Source organism: Diceros bicornis, chromosome X (genome assembly GCF_020826845.1).
Source record: "Diceros bicornis minor isolate mBicDic1 chromosome X, mDicBic1.mat.cur, whole genome shotgun sequence".
Lineage (NCBI taxonomy): Eukaryota > Metazoa > Chordata > Mammalia > Perissodactyla > Rhinocerotidae > Diceros > Diceros bicornis.
Window position 1 is genome coordinate 5,673,939 of NC_080781.1, and position 18,009 is coordinate 5,691,947.

The 18,009-nt window shown below is 40.3% G+C and overlaps 1 long non-coding RNA gene across 3 annotated transcripts in view; it reads left to right on the top strand.

Annotated features, from left to right (window-relative positions):
• Nucleotides 1–1,048: 1,048 nt before the first annotated feature.
• The window catches only part of LOC131400708 (uncharacterized), a 70,825-nt gene continuing 53,864 nt past the window's right edge, over nt 1,049–18,009 (top strand). For 2 of the 3 annotated variants that reach the window (XR_009217419.1, XR_009217420.1), the window contains exons 1-2: nt 1,049–1,234; nt 14,595–14,676. This is a non-coding gene — a long non-coding RNA (uncharacterized LOC131400708). Of the gene's footprint in view, nt 1,235–14,594; nt 14,677–15,488; nt 17,761–18,009 lie in introns of those variants that run through there. The other variant, XR_009217418.1, reaches the window with a different exon arrangement.

The window sequence follows — 18,009 nt, forward strand, 5'->3', positions numbered from 1 at the left end:
TCCAGGTGTCCCTAAGGGCGGGTCCAGGGGCTAGGTTCGGGCCGGATGCTCCGCGGCTTATCAAGGCCCACCTCTGATCTTTTCGTTAAGCATTATTGGAAAGGCCGGGCTATAGTTTTGGGTCGCGTTCACCTCCTCACTCGGCCTTAGGCTGTGTGATCTTGGGCAGGTTGCATAACCTTTCTGAGCTTCCCTGGTGACTTACCTGCAAAATGGGGTGGTAAAATCCGACTTGGTGCTGAATCGTGAAGCGCGTGTTACATAGCGGGCCCTGAACAGACAGCCGCTGTTTCGTCTGGTCACCGCTGGCCCTGGACAGACCTGAGAAGCAGCTTTAAATGGAGTTCCCCACCCACTTCAAAGGACTCTGATGAGTCTTTCTCTCCTAAACAGTGTCTTCCCTAATAGTAATAACAGGTGTTGGAGGAACCTCAGAGTTCCTGGTGGAAGGTTCTCCGGGTTCCCATGTTTAAGGACAGATTTACTGTCTCTGAATCTACAGAAGGGGATCTGAAAAATGCACGAGTGTCTCTGCCTTAAGCAAAGCAGGGAGGAAGGGGGAGCTTCTCAAATGGCTTTCACCTTGGGCTTTTCCTTTCCCTCCCATTTGGGCTGTCAGTCACCTGGGCTCTGGCCCACAACACTGAAAGTGGGAGTTCTGGATGTGATGACTAAGGAAGACATGTTTTTCGTTCTCATAACCAGCCTTCTGAGACAGCTGATCCTGAAGATACCCTGATGCCTGAGCACAGCCCAACTCCATTACTCTATGAATTCTTTTCTACCATTAGGATTTAGTGAAGGGGAGGCGAAGTGCACGTCAAGCAAATGGAGAAGGATGAGCTCTTTATTCTTTCATCCTTCCGCTGTCCTCTGACTCTGTGGTAGGTGTGGTCTCCCCATGGCAGCATCCCCCAGGAAACTTATAAAGAAAGAACAATCCCAGGCCTCACATCAGGTCTCCTGAGGCAGAATCTACATTTTATCAGACTCCCCAGGGATCGCTGTGTGTAGTAAAGTTTGTGAAGCCCTGGTCTAACTCGTCGTGGGGTGACATCGAAAGTTTAAGGAGAGACAAGGTCCATGAGGCCAGAATCTGGGATGGTGGTGGCAGAGCAGCTGTTTCCTGCATTTGGGCACTGCAAGCAGGTTGATTCAGAAGACGGATGAAAAATTTGTCACTGGGCAGCCTGGATGAGGACCAAGACCGTGGGATCCTTTGCTTAAAGGAAAGGTAAGATCACCTGTTGTTGACATACCTGCTGGTGAGTGAGATCTTACCAAATTAAGTCTCATGGGAAAGCGTTGAAAAAGCACCATAATTTAATTCTTAACATTTTAAACTCTCTCCTCCTTTCTCCCTTCTACCCCATATCATATTTATGTGCAACTAATTAAAAAGTTCGGCTCCCTAAGGTGAGGAAGAATATCAGATTCATTCACATTTGTCTTTGTCATCTCAGCGCTCACTTGGTGCATAGTATATGATCAATGAATATTTGTTTTGGGTGTTGGATTTAAGTAAATTATTCTTGTCATGTGAGTATGTAGTTATTTAATTGCCCTTTAAGAGCATTTTTCAGTAATTCCTTTGCGTGTTTTTGCTTCTCTGTTTTCGTTAGTAATTTAGTCTTGAACTGATTTATTTATTTAGGAATTTATCAAACATTTAAGCATCCATTGTGTAGCAAACGCTGAGCTGGTACAGGGCATACAAAGTTGACGAGGATTCAGTCCCTGGTCATGGGGGTTGTGGAAGCTAGTGGGCAGGGAGACACCTGATGTGTAATTACAGAGGAGTGTTCGTGTGCTAGTACAAAGCCCCCCGCAGGTGCTCTGGGTGTACACCCTGAGCTAGAGGCTGGGAAACTCTTGGCTCTGGGAGGCACCTACAAGAGCACCTGGCACAAAAGGAGAATCTCCAAGCCTGGCTGCCCCTTTCCCTGTCCCCAGCTTCCTCCCACAAGGTTTTATAATGTATCCCATCAAGACCAACGGTGCAGAAGGGATGCTTGCCACACCTGTGCCCAGAGGACAGGGGCTCCTCTCAGAATCTCTGTGTCTAATCTCGCTTGCAGTCTACTCTCTACGTAGTGTTGTTTTGTTGTCCAATCTTGGCATCTTAACACATGTTAATTCCTCTGTGGGGTATGCCGTCATTGCCCCTGCCGTACCCTCATCCTCCCTCCCGCTTGCTGACTCCTCATCCTCGTCACCTCCTCCCAGAGTCTTGCCTGCTGATTCTGAACTGTAAATATTAGACGCACACACTTTAATTTCAGGGGAATGTGGCCCACTGTTGGAGCACACCGCAGCACCCTTTCCCCAGGGGCATCGAGATAATAACTCCTTTTGGCCTGCCCTCTGAGCCTCGTTGAAGCATCCCCTTGTTTTGAGGCCACCATAGAATTCTGAGAATTCTTTTGCCATCATGGAGCAGAACATCCCATCTGAACCCACAGAGAAAGAGGTGGCATCCTTTGCCATGGATCACTGTCTCTAAGGACAAAGCACAAGCAGTCAACAATGAATGCCACCACATGGAGGGTGAGGGAGCCAGCCTGAATATAAAGCAGTTTAGAGGGTGTCAGGGCTGAGAGAGAGCGAACCAGGCCTAGGTGCGATGGCATTTCTGGAGCCTGCTCATGCAGCTGTGACCATCCCTGACTCACTCCCCCACTGCATTCACCCTTTTCTACTTGTTTTGCTTAAACTAGTTAGAACTGAGTTTCTAAATCTTGCAAGCAAACCAGTTCTCACTAAGAAAGTGGTTTTTCTATTGCACCTGATTTCTCTCTACGGTCATGCATTAACAACGGGGACACGTTCTGAGAAATGCACTAGGCGATTTCATTGTGCGAACATCATAGAGTGCACTTACAGAAACCTAGATGGTATAGCCTGCTACACACCTCGGCTCTGTGGTACTAATCTTATGGGACCACCGTGGTCCCTCGTTGACCGAAACACTGTATGTGGCGTGTGACTGTGTTGGAAATCTGCTAAAAGAACCAAGTACTTAAAGGAACACTTGGCAAATCCTTTCTAAATGGAAGAATATTTCTTTCAAAAAATACATGTGTTATATATGTAATATATATACATAACAAAAGACTTTGATAACATCTGAAAACAATTCAAAATAGACATCCTTAAGAAGTGTATTTATTTATGATTGGATACATCTGAGAATACATAGTAATCTATAGGTCTTAACATGGCATAGAAACTAAATATCAAGTTATTTCTATTAAAGAGAAACCATTTTAAAATGTAACATTTATTTATAAGCTTCATTTTAATTTAATATATGAAAGGTACCAAATATAATATTATGCATAGAGCTGAAACATAGAGATGGTAAAGATTTTCTGAGTCTTTCTATTATTGTATTAGAATTACTGAATTACAGTGCTTGCAATTGATATTCTATGTAAGTGTAAGAGCAGGTAAGCTTTCAAAATTTTCATATTAAAAAATATCTTTTATAGAAAAGGGGTTCATATCTTTGGTAGCCAGGTGGTGGTGTGGGGTGGTGATGGGAGAGGGGCACGAAATGCATAATGGAGTCCTAAATATTTTAGAAAGCCCAATAAAAGAAAATCTGTGTTCTCCACCCTGTATACTTTGTCGCAAAACAACTGTGCCCTTGGCCTGGCCATTCATGGTCCACAATTTGTATAGATGGATGGAAATAGTCCTTCTTGTTATCTTTCAAATAATTTTCTTACAGTGGAGGGGATTATTGGGGAAATAATGCCAGTGTCAAATAAATGATATTGTTCAATGATAAACAGAATGTCAGCTTCGGTGCCTTATCCTTCATCAAATTCACCAAAATACTCTCTTTTAATTTACAATACAGGATTTAATCAATACTCATACTGTTATCTAAAGAAACACCCTATTTGCTAAAACATCCAATTATCTAATCACCTCATTGCAAAGAGACAAAATAAGGATTTCAGTCTATTTTGGTTTTGCATCCGCTCCTATTTACTGGAATCTTATTATTAATAATTATGACACTTATTCACTGTCCATTACATGCCAGTCCTTTATACACGTTGTCTTGTGAAGCTTTTATAACAATGATGAGTGGTAGGGAGATACATTAGATGAGAATTTAAAGTTATAATAATTTTCCCACATCCACATGGAGGCGGAGATTATCAGCCCAGGTCTCCCTAGTTCCAACCTGCACACAGACTTTCCTTCCCTATGCTAGTTCAAAAATGAATTAATGAAATAGTAAGCTCTTATTATCTGCCAAGCGTTATGCCATTCAGCTGCTATGAATCTCAGAACCTTGTTATTCCTTCTGTTCTTTCCTTGGTCAGAGTTTGGAATTGGTGTTCCTGTTTAGATAGTTATAATTTACTAAAAAAATGGTAAAACTTCTTAATAAATGTGACGTATGAATTTACTTATTTATAATATTTAGGGAACTTGTTCACATCTGGAAAAGAAAAAGAAGTCAGTCTAGCAATTAATTAAAGCTGCCCTTTCTCCGTTCATCAATTACAGCAGTAACTCTTTTTGATTACTCCTTTTCCTGGAAGCTATGTCATAAAGTAAGTTCTTGTAAAGAGAATGTAATTTCCATTAGGAGCAATGTTATAAAAGGAGATCACGTCATTGACCAAGGTCTTAACTCCAAGTAAATCATCTGTCTAATGATTTGTCTTCATGCATTTGCTCACTCTTTAAATAAACTTTATTTAGCATCTAATATATGAAAAGGACTGGACTAGGCATCAGAAAATTTAAAAAAATCTTAAACTGTCCATTTTTAGTTCACTATTTTTTCTTGCTGGAATGTGGCTTCACATTTTTCTCTTCTGTTAAGCCCTACTTATTCTTCAAGGCCTAAAGCATCCTCTACTGCCTCAATATAGCCTTTGAGATTGCATTCATCCACCTTCTGTCAATGTTAAGTGCATCCTCCTCTTGGTTACCATGCGTGAGGCATTGCCATAGCATTTATCACCTTTTATTTCAGTTGAGATGTAGTTGTCTCCACTTTCTGTGTTCAGGGTTCATTTGGAGCAGGAACTGTCGTGTACTTCTTGGTTTTCACCAGCATCTAGAAGGTGACTCAAGTAGAGTAAATATTTATGAGTTCGGATCTTTAGTGTGCTGGTTTCAGATATCTAACTGGCTTAAGCAAAAAGAAAATTGCTAGTTCAAGTAATTAAGATGTTTAGAGGTAGGGCTGGCTGCAGGTATGGCTGGATCAGGCAGGAGGTGGGTGCTGTCAGGCTACCCTTGTGCCATTTCCTATCTATTTTTCTCTTCTTAGTTTCATTCTGCAGGCAGGAAATCCTCAGGAGGCTGCTGGCAGCCCCACATCCTCTTAGCATATCAGTAGAAAAGTTCTTTCACTGCCCACCTCCCAAACTTAGAAAAAGACTCCTTCTGGTTATGTTTTTATCACATGCATGTTCCTGGAAGAGTCAGTGTGAACAGCAAATTGTGACACAATGATGTGACCCGGTGATGGGATGAGCGTATGCCATGCAGGCATGGACAGAAATGAATGGAAGCATTGCCAAGTCCAGATGGAGTCCATTGGGCAAGCCTCCCTAGGAAGAGATCTGGCCGTCTAAATCAACATATCCACTACGTATCCAATAAATATTTGTTGAATTAAACACAAGCAGAAATGCAGCTGTAATCTCTATATAAAGCAGGAAAGTTTTATTTAGTCCTTTAGCTGTATAAAACTGCATAATACATATGCATCTGGCTAGTATTCCCCCAAACAAATAAACACAACTGTGATGTTTGGTATGTTGAAAAGTTAGTTGCAATATTAGGTATGTTGAGATGAACAGTAAATACTCTTTGGCATAAACATTGTTCAGCATTGAATTCACAATAGTTTTGTTTGGCTTCTTTGCATTATATGGGCTATTTGGGATGTTGGAGATGGTACAAGATTCTCGCTCACCAAGTCAGTGTAAAGGGGTGGAAAGGTTTCCCTGTGATAAATTTCCCTGTAGGAAGCTCTGGTACTCAGAGTCACAGCAAGGATCTCATCTTACACATAGGGTCAGGGAAGTACATGCTAGTAGATGTTTGTTTTTGGCAGCAGTGGGAATAATGACAATGCCCTTCTACCAAAAACATTTTGTAGAGTAGGAAGTGATCCCAAATGTCTTTCCATCATCTGTCACTTCAAAGCATTTTGGGAAAGAGTATAGTCACAATTTAGTGAGTGTCCACTAAAGTATCTCATATTTTATTTTAAAACCATGAATAAAGACACCGTTAACGCAAACTTTTAAAAACATTCTGTACAACATCTTCACTAAATTTCTAAGACAAAAATGACATAATATCCCAAACTGTATAGATGTGTTCCCTATTTGGAAAACTACAAATGAACAGATAAAATGGATCAGAAGTCTGAAATGGAGTCCAAGTGAAATTTTGAAAGGACCCAGGCTTACATGTAAAAGAAAGCTGTAATTTCAAGATCTCCTATTGTGGCTTGAATTCTCAGAAAACTGGCAGCAATGTCGGAGCTGTTAGAATGTGATCGTACTAAGAGGCAATATTTGTTGAACTGCATGTACTGATTCAATAATTCCTGGGGAAAAAAATTCCCAAGTTCTGATGAACTGTCCTAGATCCCTATAGGCCAGGTATATTTACAATAATGAAAACTTAGAATTCATTCTCTGTGAGTGAAGGAGATGGCAAGTTCAAAATCATTCCAACTGCATCCATTGCTTGGGGAAGCCTGTCTCCAGGTGCACTCACCTACTGTTTTGTATTCTCAATTCCCGCGTGGAAGCCAGCTAGCCCTATTTATGTTGTCATTTTAAGCACCAAGCTTTCTTTCCAATACTGTATTTTATTCTCTCTGTCCTCACCTTGGGGGAGCATGATCCCACTCTTAGCATGCTTTTGAAGTGCCGTCTTCAGAAAGTAAACTTTTCACAATATAGTTCTTTGAGTGGCTGCGTATTCACATTTCACTTAAAAAGCAACTATAAAGGTAGAACACACTCTAAATGTAAGTTTAACAGTCTCCAAAAGGCTCTTTTTAATTCTGAAATTTAATATTCCTATATCTTCGTGTACACATACTCCGAATTTTAGAAAATTAGCTTGACACCAAAGATGACCACATTTTCTAGTTTCATCATAGAAAAAATTCTGATTCTGCAGGGTATAGAAGCATTCGTAAGGTAACATGTAAAATGTAATTAAGCTTAATTTCACCATTCCATGAACATAGGCAAATGTTAAAGGTCATTTTCCTTCTGTTAGAAAAGAAACTAAAATATGAGTTTGCTTTGTGTTAAAAGAGAATACCTTCATAACAACGTAGACCAGCACTTCGGTTCAATGACCCCATTTTTTTCTTATGCTTAACATCTACCCAAGCTGTATTTTTGTTAGAGGTTGACATGTAATTGTTGAAATCATGGGTCGTTTCCATCATTTACACATTTTTCCTGACATTTGGTTCCTGCCTCATTTTTTTTTTTTTACCTTCTATGCCAGAATGTCAAATCATTGTGATACCTTATGCAACATAAAAATTCTCTATATGTGCTTTTTATTAGCTGTATATTTTACGTTGTTAGAGGAAAGAAATGAAGTCAAATTTGTGTTTATTTTTATTTAACGTACACTTGCATGATCTTTACTATTTGCCTCTTCTAACTACCTTATGAGTGTCAGTGCGTTTAACCTTCCTAAGAACCCTGTGAGGTCGGTACCTCCAGCAGCACTCACATTTTAAGGATGGCTACATGAGGCTCAAGGAGGCTAAGTGACTTTCTTGAAATGGCGCAGCTGGTCATTAGCAGAGCCGGGATTCATTTCCTGACCACTTTGCTCTGCTGCTTCCCCAGGGTCAGAGTCGAAAGTAGGTGAACACTCACGGGACGTTTCATTTTCATGAAGATGTTGATAAGTGAAGTGAGAAATGGTGCTGTCCAGGTTTAACTTTCCAGGATCTTTAGAGCCTCGTCCTCCACCAAGCCATTAAACATTGAATGCCCAAGATTTACCGTTGGGATCTCTTCCCTTCTCTCTCTACGTGTACAGACTAAGGTGGCACTGTTCATGCCCAAAGCTTTGGTGCAGCCTCTAGGCCTATGGACTCCACATCAGCTGATGTCATGGCGTGAGGACTACTAATTTGGATTGGCTACCTATGGGTGGAGGGAAATCAGGATATAATTTAGGGGAAGTCCCCACCTAAGCAAGGGGAAAACCCATCCTGCCCACTAGCACAGTTGAGGAGTGGGAGAAGGATGGAGGGACATTGAGAGAGAAAACCAGCATGCTCATTCTTCCACTTCTCATGGTTGTTGGGAGGGGGCTTGTAGACACAGAGAGAGAGAGAATGGCATGGCTACTTTCCCAGATATAGCTTTGGGAAGCTTGGATACTCTAGTAGAGTGGTTCTTTTTGTTTTGGTGAGGAAGATTGGCCCTGAGCTAACATCTGTTGCCAATCTTCCTCTTTTTGCTCGAGGAAGATTGTCCCTGAGCTAACATCCGTGCCAGTTTTCCTCTATTTTTTGTGTATGGGATGCCGCCACAGCATGGCTTGATGAGGTGCTGTAGGTCCGCGCCCAGGATCTGAACCTGTGAACCCCAGGCCGCCAAAGCAGGGCGCACAAAATTAACCAGTCTGCCACCGGGCTGGCCCCTACAGTGGTTCTTAATTCTGCTGCTTTTGATTAGTGTAGGCTGGAACTCAGCCATTGATATTATTATCAGGAAACAAACAAAAAAAAACTCCCAGGTGAATCTAATGTGTTGAGAACCACCATTCTTGGAGAAGTTTTCAATTTGGCGAACATGGCACCAGAGCCAAAATGCAGGTTTGGGAGAGGTAGGTGCCTACATGGAGAGCCTATGCTAAAATAAGGCTCAGGCTGGTGATCAGGGGATCTAGAAGATTCTGCACAGCCTGACAAGCTGTCAGAGAGAGGCTGAGAGAAACAGGACCAGCCTGAGATTGGGATACAGAATCTGCAGTCCCAGTGGAATTTGAGAACCAAGGCAAGAGACCAGGAGCATGGACTCTCACTAGCAAACCTGGCACTCCACAATGCCAGATGACGCCTCAGTGAATTCCAGTCCAGGAACCAAGGCAGAGCCCAGTGCAGAGCCTGTCTGCTACTTGATCAGAAGTCTCATCTCCACCTGAGCCACAAAGTCCCAGGAACAGTGCTGGATACACAATTTGCAGGGTCCAGTGGAAAAGGGAAATGCAAGGACCTTTGTTCAAAAGAAAGTGCCACTAAAATCTTTGTTTTTATTTGCATGGTCTGTCTCTCTCAACTTGTCATAGTTTATTATTTTCTACTTCGTGTCTTTCAAAGTAAAGAAAAATTAAAATTTTATTTATTTATTTTTTGTGAGGAGGATCAGCCCTGAGCTAACATCTGTGCTAATCCTCCTCTTTTTGCTGAGGAAGACCAGCTCTGAGCTAACGTCTATTGCCAATCCTCCTCCTTTTTTTTCCCCCAAAGCCCCAGTAGATAGTTGTATGTCATAGTTGCACATCCTTCTAGTTGCTGTATGTGGGACGCCGCCTCAGCATGGCCAGAGAAGCAGCGCCTTGGTGCGCGCCCGGGATCCGAACCTGGGCTGCCAGCAGCGGAGCGCGTGCGCTTAACCGCTAAGCCATGGGGCTGGCCCTAAAATTTTAAATTATTGGCATGAATTTTACCATTCATGTTGACACTGCACAGTGCCCATTTTGGAGACACATATCAGACCCTTTAACTAGGATGTGGAATCCCCCAATCACACAGTTCATAATTTATATCTCGTGAATGCATATATATTTCGTTTTTGCCAGAACAGTGAGGATGCTGTGCAAAACCAACCCAACTGTGTTGATTTCACTCCTTGATAACACACATTTCACCAACCCTCTCTACTGGGTGAATGTGGTAGAGCTGAAGGGAAAAGGGACTATGAGTTACTCTATCTTTTGCTTTTCTTCTGTGTCGTCACTTTCAGCTTAAGTGGTTGGCCGGTACAGGGAAGTGACATGAGGAAGAAAGGGTGTAATAGGGTTCTAGATTGGTCATTTTGTGTTTCTTACTACACCTGTGCCTTCTTTCTGCATTTGAAGAAAGTTATGGTCGGGCGAGATAACATGTCCCCTTGAGGCTGGCAGCACCCCTGCTGTCTCAGTCCTCGATGTAGCTTGCTTGCTTTGAGACTCGCTGATCTCCCACACATGGTGGGTCTACCCTAATTCTGCACTCATGGGGCATTGCAGACTCTATACACGAAGGGGGTGGCAAGGAAAAGCAGATATATTCATTGCGTGAATCTGCTCTGTTCATTCATATGCATACTTTACTGTCCCTTTGGACTTGACTTATAAAACACAAGTTCAAAGACAAAATTATTATGAATTTCAAGATGGCGACAGCAGAGTATTAAACCAGGTGTGGGGGCCTTCTGTGCTTGGGGCCCTGCTCGGAAATATTCTCCTGTATACCCAGATATTATCTTGGAGGAAAAGGGGAGAGAAGAAAGTTTCTGCTATGCCTGAAATGAGACTCTTGGTTATTGGGTTCTACTTATAAAATGAAAAATAAAATAACTTAAAAAAAAAAAACACCTCTCTTCCTGAGATTCATTGCCTTAGTTAAGACTCCCTTGGTTGCTGAGAGAAAAAGCAAAAGTCATCGTATGTGGATAAAGAAAATGGTTAGAATGTAGAACCCAGGGAAGGATGGAAGTCTGGAGGATTGGCCTAGGAGGTGGAAAGCCTTCAGAAACTATGGTTCCACCTTGGATTTCCTGAGTCTTGTGGATTCTCATCCAGCATCTCTTATTTCCCCTCCTCTCAGGAGATCTGCTTTCTCTGCTTCTCCAGGTGCATGTGACCAAACATGAGAGCCCCTCGGTTCTGAAGCTTACATAGCCTCAGTTCAGCCAAATGGCACAAAGAATAGCATCTCTTTCCCCCAGGCCGTATTTTTGGTAGAGAGATGTCATTGGCCAGATGTGTATCAGGATCCATCCCTGGTCCAACTGATAATGAATGACGAGGGGCGGGCGCCAAGGCCTAAAAGCTCGTGGGCTGGACAAATACTCCTGAAGTTTTCTGCTGCACCTTTTGTACTTGACTCAATGTCCTGTGCATAAAGAAGAATCATAATTAATAATAATCAGGTCACAGTTCCTCAGCCCATACTGTGCCAGAGTCTTTGCTAGTCATGTTCTATTCCTCATCTCAGTCTCCACCATAAATTCTCTGAAGTAGGTAAAGAAAGTGGCCTCACACACATTAAGACACTTTCCCCAGATGACCTGGACAATAAGGGAGCAAAGGAAGGAAATCCAGCTCAGCGCTGTACCCTTAACCGTGTTATTGGGAGAAATAGACAAAGGCTGGTTTTAGTATATGCTTTGTTGAGAGCCTGTGATCATTATCCATTTTCCCATGGTTGTGTGGTGGCTGTTCTCAGAGTTGAGAAAACTGATCCTTCATTTTGTTCAGGGAACCCAATTAAATTGATAGCAGCAATTAAGCACAGTAGATTCTCAGAAATGTTTGCCCTTCGTTAATGACTGTCTGTCAGAAGAGTGGTCACACATCCTCCGAGATGATGTGTGTGACCTACAAAAATTGATGCCAGGTGGATCTGACCTGCCTGTGCAAATAGGTTTCCTCCGTCTTTAAGATATTTGTTTTCTATAACTGTTTCCAGCGTGCCCCCTGCTGGCTGATGGGCATTGTCCATCGCAAATCACAGAAGGATGCTGCCAGCCAGTGAGAAGCCACAATTCCCAGGGTTGAGAGAACCCAGGGGGTCTCAATTTCACGCAGCCTTAGCCCAGTTAGAAACCAGATGACCCTCTCACTGTCCAAATTTTACTTTTCCCATATCACCTCTAGAGAGAAGCAGAAAGTTTTCAAATCAGATTTTTATCATCTGCTTGAATCTACATGTGCTGCATTGAAAAGGCTGCTTTGTGTTCCTTACTTAAGTTGTGACTGAAATCTCGCTATATAATTAAATATGTAAACATCTAAAAGAGGATAACTTAGATAATGGTGGTCATTTTTGGCTCTTTCATCTCTTTCCTCCTTCACCTTTACTCTGTAAAATGCTTATTGATTTCAAAGATAGATGAATTATATTCTGTCCTGAATAAAAGTCAAATGGTTATGGAGTAGAGGTACTTGTTTAGACTGTTTTTAATGTTTTTTTTTTTAAATGTTCACTGAGGTACCAAATAGCCATTACTTTACTAAGTCCACTTTATGAACTCATTTTTTTAGTGAAGAAAGCTAAATTTTAAAAATATGCATAATTTCTATATTCACTAGTATAATCATCTATTCATTAGCCCCCATAATTAGAGGTACTGCTAATGTAACCTCTAGGACATGAAAGTAGGCTTTAAAACTGTGTTTGTGTGTGGATACATGCATGCACTTAAGGGGGAATAATTATTTCACAAAAGAAGTGTAAGTTCTTTCTGTTGAAATTTAGTTTTTTAAGAAATAAAATATTCTTATATACAAAGAAACATATCATAGAAAATCTAGAAAATACAAATACAAATTTAGAGAAACAAAATATTGACTACCAATGTAAAACTAATGTGTATGATATATATAACACACATATCGGTAATTTACTTTTAGAGATTTCTATCTCAAATTTTAATTCAAAGCATTGTATAAAAAGTCATATGAGAGAATTTAACCAGATAACTGCTAATAACTGAATTGATTGTATAGTCAATGACCTAAGATTGTTAAATGTACATAAGACTCCTTTTTGCGTGTCTTGTGTCCAGACATCTTATCGATAACCCAGACTTGTGAGTATCATTTTAGCACATAACAGTACCCACTTGTGAGTAATTAGAGAACAAAGATTATGTTAGATATTGATGTTTTATTATTTACTAGGCTTTTTCACCACTTAAGTGATGTCTTCACACCAGTTTTAACAACCAAGCTGTTTGATTTTGTGTCTTAATAAATGTATAAATTATGATATGCCATGGGCCTTAATGCTAGAAGTATTTAATGCATGAAGAGTGAAGGGGAGGAAGACTATACTCTACCCACTCTGCGTCCTTTCTGGCTAGGCTACAAATTAAATTGACATGAGACTGAATAGCAGGAGAAAATCAAACAAAGCTTTAATAACATGTATACGTGGGAGAAACCAGGGAAACTGAGTTCCTCAACAAATAGTGGAGGTTTTCACCTTAAATAGATTTAGGTAAAGACAAAGAAGGATGTTGGGGGTGGGGGAGTCAGCCATGGGAGACCACTAGAAAGCACAACAATCAAGAATATGCAGATTTAAGTCCTCGCCTTCCGGACTGATAAGAGTTTCTAGAGATAAGGTCATCCCCCCCTCTTTCCAGTACAGAGAGGGAGATACCTTTACAAATGGAAATTTCCCTTACAAATGTAAATGTTTGTTCTTAGCAAGGACCCTCCCAGTCTATCGATAAAATAACCAAGGTAAAAAAAAGACATATTTTGAGGTGGCCAATTTTGATCTCCCACAAGAACAAGGATGTCTGTAAAGTAATATGATAGTTTTTTTTAACACACCAATCAGAGCTCATACTTTCAAGTATTTTATTGAACATGGTCGTGTTAAGAACTTATGAATTGTCTCCATAATCTATGACTGTATTTCTATGAGTGTATTCATTCAGCAGTGTTGATGGCAAGTGCTCTGTTTGCTGGCATTTTCACAGGCCCTGTGATGTCATAATGCATGAGCAGGTAGGCTGCCATCTCCTGGGGGAGAAAGATGACACCAGCTGTTGTAAGACAGGAGCTTAAACCTTAACAGGAAGGTGGCACAGAGTGATATGGGATCCTACCCAACCGAGTCCCTGGGTTGACTTCTTATGTAAAAACAACATGACTTCTAAGCTGAATGCTGGCCAATGGAATTAGAGGGTCTGGGTGAAGAATTGAGTAAGCTCGTTAATTGAGACCATATCATAGTCAGGAAAAGGAGAGCGCTCTTTTGGAATTGTCTTCAAAAGTTCAGGGTAGGGGCCGGCCCTGTGGCTTAGTGCTTAAGTGCACGCGCTCCGCTGCTGGCGGCCCGGGTTCAATCCCGGGCACGCACCGACGCACCGCTTGTCTGGCCATGCTGAGGCTGCATCCCACATACAGCAACTAGAAGGATGTGCAGCTATGACATACAACTATCTACTGGGGCTTTGGGGGGAAAAATAAATAAACAAAATTATAAAAAAAAAAAAAAAAAGTTCAGGGTATTATATTGACTAACCCATAGAGAGGCAAATGATGAACATTTGATGTAAATTGGATTCTTTTTCTCTAGGCTACAGTGAAGACTGAATACCTGCTAGTTCAGTAAAGTAGCAGAGTCATACTTACCTTTAAAAAGCCCCAGGATTTAGCAGAGGGAATGGCATGCAGTAGGTGCTCAATGAATGCTTCCTGTTAATCGACTACAAGAGGTCTGACAAAATGGTTAATGCACAACTGGAAAATTCTAGTTCTGGTTTAAAACCAGGTAAGTCTGAGTGCTGAGACTGACTTTTTTTGTGTAGCTTGCTAATTTATTCTGTTGCTTCCAGGAGCTCTTCAGCGATATGCGACTCATTTGAACAAGAGAAGCCAGGCTGCTGAGTCATATGGAACATGCCTCGAATATTCAAGGTGAGTACTTTGATAAGGACCGTAAGTATTTAGATTTTAAAATTCACATATATTTGTTTTAAGTCAAATCAGTTCGATTTAAAATGCTTTATTTTAAAATGACGATTTAAAATGATTTATCAATGCATGTGCATTGATACATTTACATACATACACGCACTCACAGACTAGAAGTTCAATTGACCTGGCTTAGGATAAGTCAGCATTTGTTTTACCATGCAGACTGTCTAGTTCAAATCCAGGCTTTACCACTTATAGCTGTGTGACCTTGGGAAGGTTATTTAACCTCTCATTCCTCAATTCCTTAATTGATACATTATGGATAATGACTACACCTAAATTATAGAATGTGTATGAGGCTAAATGAGTTAATATATGTATGGAGCATAGAATACTGTTTGTCACCTAGTAAGAACCGTTTAACTATTGTAGGGTTATCCTAAACCATAACACTAGTATCATTAAAAACATGTAATTTACCAGATCAAAATAATCTATAAGATGTTTGTTAATATATACAAGAAGATAAGATTATACTTAAAATTTAAAATGTTTCTGAAGTCAAATGAGTTAAATGCAAAGAGCATAGAATACTATTTGTCACATTATTATCCTTAACCATAATAATATTAATATTAAAAACATTTAGATTACTCAAACTAATATTTTAAAATAGTTTACCATTTAGCGTGAAGGTTTTGATTATTTTTAATGTTTTAAATATGTTGAAAAATATGAATTACTAAAACGAGAATGAAATTATATGGTTAAAATGAAAAAGCAGTAATTTAGAATACCTTTTCTCTCTTTAGATGAAAAATATACCCTCAAGAAATCCAATTCCTTGGAACTGAATACATTTTAAAATTCTAATTCATTTTTCTTGCAATTTATAGATCTGGCATTATTAAAATATTCATATCTTTGAGCTAATGTGGCATAACAAATTTAATTTGCAAAACAAAGCTGACATGAATAGAACATGATCCATAATCACTTTTTTTCCTTAAGCCTCGTGTTGCAGGCGCTCCATTAGAAAGATAGACAAGTCGGTCTTATTTTATAACTCCACAGAACTTTACAGATAAATAAACTCATAGGAAATCATAAAATAATAGAATTTTGGAACAAAAAGTTTCCTCAGAATTTATGTGTGTCATTGTTTCTCAGTTGAGTAGGGTACAACCCCACTGCCCTTAGCAAGGTTGTTTGAAATGTATGGGGGGGCTTTGGGCTGTTAGTTTTCACCAGGAAGTCTTCATGGCACCATGAAACCTGATGCCTGTGAAAGAGTGGGGGAATGGAGGAGGACTGGGTAGAAACAGCCACAGATTGCGTTGCTGGTCCACGGGGAGCTCCAATGCAAAGATTGCCCTGTAAAGTAGCAATGCGTTGGGCAGAAATGTCCAGACCCTAGACTGATAACCATACTCCACCATTGGCTGGCAGCTGCCCAAGGAGAGTGTGGCCTTGATTTAAACATGACAGCAGATCCCGAGGGGCTGCGGTTGGAGGCTGCCCGCCCACTGCACTCCTTGCAGCTGACCAACAACTTCTTTCTGGAAGGCAGATCTGAGCAGCCCATCTCCAGGGCTGCTAGTCACCTAGGTTTCTAAATCAAGGTAAGCATCTACCCAGAGTCTGATTGTTTACTGTATAGACCAAGGAGTACCAGAGGTCAATGGTGGTACATTTCTGGGGTATCTGATTGCATATAGTGTCTTATTTGAAGATTATTCATGTTTCATTTTGGTTTTTTTGGGAGATGGTGTGGGAAGAGGGTAAAGATTAGCACAAAGGGTTTTATTGTAATTAAGCTTGTCTATTTGAAGGGCCATTTACTCTGCATATAGCAGGGATTATTATTATTAGTTCTAGTAGTAGGAGTAATTATGGTAGTAAAAGGAGGGGAGTGAGGAGGAGAAGCAGTAATAGTAGTAATAATTAATAATTAATAATAATGTTAATATTTATTGGGCATCATGCTAAGGCCCACCATGTAAAATCTCATGCAGTATTTACAACACTACAAAGCAAGTATCAGTATTGTTCTGATTTTGGAGGTAATATAGAGAGAGGTTAAATAACTTGTCCCAGCTTATCGAGCTGATAAGTGATAGAAATGGAGTTCAGACCTATGTAGTAGGAATCCCATGTACCTGCTGCTGTCTTCTACCGTTTACAATCAAGACATGGGCTGGATTATTCTATATGCTCATTGTATAATGTAACTTGTAACTATAGATTTAATCTTTCATGCCTCAATTTCCTCACCTATAGAAAGTCAGTAATAATAATAACCAACCCGACTTTCTCATGGATTTAAGGTGAGAAAAAAAAAAGAGATGATGTTGAGAAAGTGTTTTGTAAACCATAAACTCTTTATAAATGTTGGTTGTTATCTTACTGGCATTAAATATTTTGTGTTCTAGATATATGCAGTTATAAAACTTTGACAATAGCGAGTGCTGTAAATTCATCTCAGGAATTGGGATCCCAGAATTGGAGAGCTGGAAAAGGCTTTGGAGATGATGCAGTTCAGTGGTTCTCAACCCAGCTGCACATTTATATCACTTGGGGAACTTTAAAAAACTTTTATGCCCCAGATTCACCCCACTTTCAGAAATTTTATTTAATTGGTCTGGAGTTGGGCCTAGGCATCTAAGTATATGTATATGGATAAGCGTATGTATTTATCCATGAAAATATGTGTATGTGTATATAGGTATATATATATGCTTTTGTGTGTCTGTGTTCTCCCAAGATGATTCTAATGTGTAGTTGGGGCAAAAATGACTGAATTGGACCAAGAAGCTTCTTTCTGATAATTGGGGTAACCGTATGTCTACGTAGGACAGTTCCAGTTGACACCTGTTGCCCAGTATCCATCTGGTTAGCCCACCCCCTTCCTCTCTCAGGTGTGGTGGTTTGGATGATAAATTATAGCGTCTGCCAGCTGATAAGGAACTGATGCTTTGGGAGGCTATTTTCCTTCTACAAAGGAAGTGAATATAATGTCCACCCTGGGCTTTTAAGGATTACCTGGGACTCATGTTGAACACCATGGGAGTGAGCAGGATGCTTCTTGAGATTCTTAAGCTGAGAGAATTTCTTAATTTTCCTATGATGAAAAGAACTCTTTAAAATAGAAATATGCTCTGTTTCCATGTAACCCAACTAAGTTTTGCAATACTGAAGTCTCTCTTCCCACCTGATTCATTTTTGCACGGAACATTTGATCATTGTTTATAATTGCTGAAAGCATCTTCTCTTGAATGCTATCGGTTGTTATTTAGGAAATTAAATTTAGAAAACAAATCAACAGCTTTATCA